Below are 7231 nucleotides of genomic sequence, written 5' to 3' on the forward strand. Positions count from 1 at the left end.
TGCACAATTAAATTGTTCTTTCTTAAGCAAGTAATTGTCCTCATATGCTTAATTTGTTTTTTTCTTTTTCAGCAGTTCCACCTGTTGGCATGTTTACAGATGCTTTGCGTGTGCACGTGTATATGTGTGCTGCAACGAGCTTGTTTTTCCTGTTTTAATATTTTCATTATCCTGCATCCAAACTAGATTGAAACGCAATAATTGGAGGAGAGATTTATCGACCGCACTAGGTATTAGCGCATCGATCCGTTGTGATCCATTCATTGGAGACGCTAATCTAGGGAGCATTTGCATGCCTCTGTAACTGCATGTTAATGGAACACGCAGAACGCCCCGATCGGGAGCTGTTCCGCTCTTTATTGCCTCCATACATGCATCAGAAGATGATAATTTAGACTTGAAAGCTCATGCGGGAGAAACAGACAATAAAAAAGAAAAAAAAAATGCCACTGCTTGTTTGTAGATCCACCAATAAAGTGCGCGGCTACCAGCACTTCCCACAGCTCAATACTCCTCCTAGATTCACATCTCATAGCATGCAAAGTAAATGACTGTAAACACGATCCTTAAACACTGCTCCTGCGTTCACAATCAGTTTTATTCATGTTAATGTCTTTTATGATATCAAACAATGAACCATCATCCACATTGTGAGGGTATATTTTGATTAGCTTTCAATTAGGGTCTTTGTGTTGGATGTTATTGCTGCTACATTCTAAATGTAACACATGAGGGCAATATAGAATGGTTAAAATAAGGAGAATAAAGTGAATAAAAATATATTTTAAGCTTACTAGTTTATCAATATTAAATGTATTCTGGTTCTATTTTGAAAAGTTGTTTTTGTCAGCACATGCAGGGACTGCAAGGCCAAGCTAATGTATGCAGTTACACCAGAGTTCAACTCTCACCTTCTGACCCTTGTCTTGCCTCGGGACAACAGTGACCCGGTCAGCAGATCCAGAAAGAAAGATGCACCATTGCTTTAAGTGACCTCAGAGTCTGAGATTTTTCTTTCATTCATAAAGCGACTCTGAGCTCCTTTGTTCTGATGTGTTGCTCTCTCTGTCCACACAACAATATTTCACGAGCTGAATACCAAAAGGCCGTATTATAATTGTTCATATTATAATTTTGCAGGGAGGCAGATGATACATTTTTCTCCACCTAGAACTAACCTAATTTTTGCCCTATATTGCATATTGTAATAAGCCCAAAAAATGCTTTTGGTTAATTGCTATAAGTTAATAAAAGACTCTTTCAACCCATTTAATTTTCTAAATGTGAAACACTGGATATTAAAAACAAACTCTAAAATAAAACAAGATGGAACTCTAAATGGGATCAGCTCCTAAAACATTTGCCACATTTTAAAAGATGCTCACTGTTAAGTAATTACCACATATCTACCACAATTATTTCCAAAGGTAAAAATGAGAGGAAGGAAGGAATTTTATATATATATATATATATATATATATAACACTGAAACATAGCTGAACTTATTTTATACAATATTCCACAAAGATCATGTCATTTAGATAAAGTAAGCATTGTTTTAAATACATTGTTAGAAAATTTTAAATAGAAGATAATAAAAATAATTGTAAATATTAATTAAAATTGCACAAAAAAGAAAGATAAGTATTAGTTTTTTATTTTTCAAAACAACTGCATTTAAAGAAATGTTGATTAAAAAATAATTTCAAGTTAAAAGGACATTTACTTACAAGACGGATATTTAAAAATCTACTTTTTTCATAATTACTTTCAACTTTGCATGGAAGCAGGAGATTAAGCAGCGTTGCACCTAATTTATTGTAAATTTGCATTTAGGCAAACCAAAAACCATCAAGGCTCCCTTTCTCTAAGCAAAATAGGCCAAATTGAATTGTTTAACAAAATCTTAAATGATGTCCAGTGTCATTAAGGTCACTTGGAACTTGAGGACAACGATAGCGATGAGAATATTTTTCAGATATTGATATATTGATATAAAGAGACCATTTTTAAGAACTATTAAAATCATCATCTTCAGCTAAATCTCCTTCGCTTCAGAACTTCAGGATTTTAATGTGCAAAAAAGATGAAGCAGGTGTGCAGTGAGACTTCTCCTTAAATCCAGTCTTACTTTATCACAGTTTTAATAGATTCACTTAGAAATAGGAACCAAATATATGTGCATCATAAGGCTGAAGTGAAGGAGGAAAATAGTTGATTCCTTCTGGTTGAACCATCACTCTAATTTCATTCTGCGGCAGCTTCAGCATTTGCACCTTAACTGATGAAAGAAGGGCTGCGTTGTTTGCTCAGACCTGACATTTTGCTCGAACGCTCTTGAGTGCGACCTGATGAATTTCTGCTTCCCCTGTAATTCCTTCCTAAAGATGTACGATTGGTTTAGGAGACTGACAACTGTGCAGTGCTCAAGACACACAAACACTTACACACAAAGTTAGAGCATAAAGATGAGAGAAAAAGAAAAAAGGAATAAGTCAACTTTAAAAGCGATGCCGTTACAGGTAGAAACAGTGCCTGCATTAAATAACGCACAATTTCCCTTAACTTAATCTTCCTCTGCTCTCCCTTGTGATGAAATTCACTCCAAAAATCTATAAATAATTCTACAGATTATTATTTTTAATCAACAACAAGTACAGAAATAATTAAATGATAATCATTAATTATAGGAAAAAAAAATACGGCTTCCAATTGCATCTTGATGAAACAAGAAACACAAAAGTGAAGTATCAAAGTAAATCCTGTGATGCATTAGTACATGATGAATGGAGTTATTGACAGGCCTCTATCCCTTTCCATAGCCCATTGCAAGTTAGCTGATCTGGGCAGCTGGTATAATTCTCCAGAGAAGTGCAGACTGGCATGAGCAATGAGCGAACATATGTGGCTTTAAAGGATATCTCCCATTACATTTTAAATGAACGCACAGAAGTTTCCAAGCTCATTGTAATTAATGCGAAGTTGACCTAAAATTAACTTAATGCATAATATGCATGTGATATCCTCAGCAGAGCTCAGGGGAGTGAAATCAATTGATCATTGGAAGCCATTTCTAACTTAATGTGAAACACTTACAGATAGCTCTGTTGTTGTTACAGCCATGAATCATTTGAGTGCTCTTCTGCTTTTTATACTTAGTTTTTTTTCCTTGTCTGATTTTATAGTTTTATTTTACATTTGCAAAAACTTTCGCACACTATTAGTCTTTCTGATTAGTCTCTTTCACATATTTGACTACCAAACAATTTGTGCATCAAGAAAGTTGAATGAAGTGCACCTGTCTGTGTGAGTGTGTGCAAATACCCATATGGAAGCCCTGTGTGTACAATTACACAAATATGTGTTTTGTTTCCTAGGTGCTACTAATAAAGCACTCAAAAGGATACAAAGTACCTATTTGAATAATTGTTTACACACACACAAATATGTGTGTGTACATGTGCTCACACATGCATGAAGCCATACATAACACAGCGTATCAGAGCCCCCTTTCCTCTCAGCAACATGCACAGCTGTCCAGTCCTTGCCTCCTCTTGCCTCCACTCCAGGGAGCAGATGTTTGGGGACAGCTTATGGCCTCAGCAAATTTCTATGTACTCAACAAACAGCAGCACTCAGCACTTCTGGCTGCAGAGGGAAATTTGCTCATGGGGGTGTGGAGGTGGGATTATGAAGCAAGGGTGGGGCCTTTGAGACGTTGGAAGGTGAGGACGTGTAGAAGGAGGGAAGGAAGGGAGGGTGCACAGAGAGGTGAAACTGTGTCAAGGTTGTGATGGAAATAATCTACATGTCATCAGACCTCAGTTGCTCTGGGTTTGAACAGTGCAGCAAAGCGCCATGTGCAGAAGCATGACTTTAGGAGGATCTACCTACGTTATATGTTCTTGTCTTTGTGACCTGTTGTTTCAGACTTGTTTAACTTGACCTTTGAAAATTTGCAGAAAAGCAATTTCAAGAACAAAATGGGTGGAAAATGCAATAAGCCATTCTCAAGATTACTGATATTGTAGGTAAGCTTCAAACTATGCTAATGATGACAAATTGATTTTATACAAAAAGTTTGATCAATAGTAGTTCTCTTAACTTTCATATAAAGAGGTCATATTTTGGTAAGAATATAAGAGCAAAAACATCTTCAAAGTTTAAAGGCTAAACTATTAACTAATTTATTTATCAATCAGAGGGAAGATGTTTATGATCATACCATACAACACAATGTTAGTTATTAAGTATTAATAAGATACATTTTCTCAGCTAAACAACATCATAATTGCTATGTGAAATTATGTTGAATTATGATGGATGTATTGGCATGCCCAGTTAGCTGTTTGTGAGATTGATTACATAATTTCTAAATAACTGATAGACCCAGAAAAGATATGGACATACTATGTTTAATGAGAATGACGACCTGTTAATAATTCTAAAAGGGAATTCCAGCATTGGTGGACTGATTCACATCTGATATGGAAGACTCAGACAGATATTTTCTTGCTGAGTGCAATTATGGATTAGCGTATATCAACTTTCTATATTCTGTATTACAAGACATTTTTATATGTTTTTAATACATTTTCCTATGCTAAAGTTTGCCTAGCTGATGTTGGCACATCAAAAAATGTTACTCAAGAGGTTACCATTTGGATAAAGGCATACGAAAATATTCTGGCTGTACATTTATAGGTGTCCTTGTGAAAATGATCACAGTAGATACATGATCGGCTGATTAAAGGTATAGTGGATGACCTTTTGCTTGGAGTTCAATGATTGTACATGTGTGTGCTTGTTCCTTGTCAATTTCTTCTTGCTGAGCACATTCCACACAATGGACACAATTTAAATGTAACCAGTAGTTTTTGGTTTCATCCATCCTTATAGCTTCACTGATCTCACTATCTTGTCCATGCACTTTTCATAGCGTTCCGTCTGAAGAGCAGAGGAGCAGGTAGGATGTTCATGGGAATGTACAATTATATCCATAGAGCTGTTTCTGAGAATAACATTTAAAGCCATACAATGGTGTGTTCTTTGTATACACAAAAGTCAGGTTTCAGAGTTGCCAAGTTTTTGATTAGTATTTAGTTTTTTTCTTAAAAGGTAGGATGAGTTCAAGTTTAGAATAAGGGCTCAACACATAAAAAATGTAGTGAAAGTTGGAAGCAAAGATACATTTAAGCACACCATAATTTGGAATGGTGCTTAGCTAGAGAGGAAAAAACCCATCAACTAAGATCAACGTCGCTCTAATGTAGAAGCCTGAGCTTTGCTCCTCTAAGAAGAGTTGCAAATACAATAGGATCATGCCAAGGTATAGATAGTTATTATAGATTTATATCTGATAAACAACTTAAATTTGAGTTGATTTATTTGCTGAAATCTGCTAAGGCAAGAGGGCTGCCCATCTAGCTGTTAGCCTTTCACTTTTTTAATTCAGCATGATGTGAATACATTTCTATCCAAGGGAAGGTGAATTATTATTAAAAGCAACTTTTCAGTAATATTATCTTAAAAAAAATGTCAAACCATTTCTTTATAGAGTTGTTTTGTAGGATTTTATAGAGGGTTTCCTTTTTCATTTGCAGTGTGTAAAAGGAACAACAAATCATTATTCGCTGAAAAGAGAAATTTTCTCCCCCTTTATAATATGTTTCCAGCACACTATCCCAGCAAGACGCCACTTACAGTCAAACATACTGTTTTATTTCCAACATGTGTGCAGGAACCCATGTTTTGACCTCTCATCAGTGTATTATGATCCCTAAACAAACCGCTATAGATGAACCCTGCGATGCTTATTTGTCTGAAAGAAGGCAACCCCCTACTCCTCTGCCCCTGGGGTGAGGTTGCCATAGTGACAGATTCATGGCCATATGGAGAGAGAGAAGAAGGGGGAGCTATGTTTTGAAGAGGCGGGTGGAAGGGGTGAGATGGAGAGACTGTAGAGAAAAAGGGTACCCGGATGTCATGCTGCCGCTACAGTCATTCAGATGTGTCTTTTCGTTTCATCTTTCAGTCAGCCAGCCATGACTGTATGTGTTCAGCAAGCTGACAGTTCATGAACTTTTGTCAATCAAGCCTCTTTCTTGGCTGCATTTCAAGGGAAGGAAAATTTATGTTTTTCTTTGTATGAATTCAGAAGGCTGTATCCACATTTTGCAGCTGTTTCTTTTTTATCGTTTACACTAATGACTGATTAGCATCAAGACAACAACCATACAGGTGTGTCTGCTCCTTGATCATTAGAAGCATCTGATGTACATTTTTAGTTAAGCTGAGAATATGCTGACAGAAAGTGAGACAAGTAAAATATTCAAAACAAAATAGACAGGCAGATATGCTGACAAAATATAGGTTTTACTTTTTTTCTTTTTATCAAAAAGAAAATGTTCAGGTGCTGAACCACTTCTCAGGTCTGTGATATTTTTCATCTTTGCCCCTTTCTGTGCCTCTGTGCTCAAATCATCTGTGCATCTTTCCTCTACTATTCTTCTCCTCCTCTCTCTGTCTCAGCATCATTCGTCTTCTCTTCGGCCTCTTTGCCTGCTCTCCAACTGATATGAGAGGGTGACCCCTGGGCCCTTAGGGGTCAAGTGATACAAGGTCATTGACGGGTCATCTCTGCTCACTGGCTGACCTCTAAAAGGACTTCTGGAAGTGGCCAATCACAGTCCTGTTCTGCACCCCCTAGGGCGGGTCTCTTTCCCCAGCTCATCAGCAGCGTGTGTCACATGACCAGGGCGAGGCGTCAGAGGGAGGATGATTAATGATGCTTTTAGTACCTGTTTAGAATGAAGCTGTCCACACCACGCTGTAATTACCCGCTCCCAGGCGGCAGCTGCCCAACGTAATTGCTTTTTGTTTGTTGACCTGGTTTATTGAGGAAGAAGATGGTTTTGGTCGGCTAAGATGGAGCTATGTACAGTATAAAGAGGTGAAAATATATGTACGTCAAAAGTTTTGGTGGCAGAACATGGCTGAGATTTATGGGTTATGCAAGAAAATATAACATAGGTATAGCTGTACTCTACAGTGATACAAGTGGCACAGGACAAGAAGTTGCTTCAATGTATACAGTGCTTTGCACAAGCATTCACGCCCATTCCAGTTTTTCAGATATTGTCTCATAATACCATTAAATGAGTTGGTATATATATATATATATATATATATATATATATATATATATATATATATATATATATATATATAT

This window comes from Cyprinodon variegatus, unplaced genomic scaffold (genome assembly GCF_000732505.1).
Source record: "Cyprinodon variegatus isolate N-32 unplaced genomic scaffold, C_variegatus-1.0 Scaffold16, whole genome shotgun sequence".
Lineage (NCBI taxonomy): Eukaryota > Metazoa > Chordata > Actinopteri > Cyprinodontiformes > Cyprinodontidae > Cyprinodon > Cyprinodon variegatus.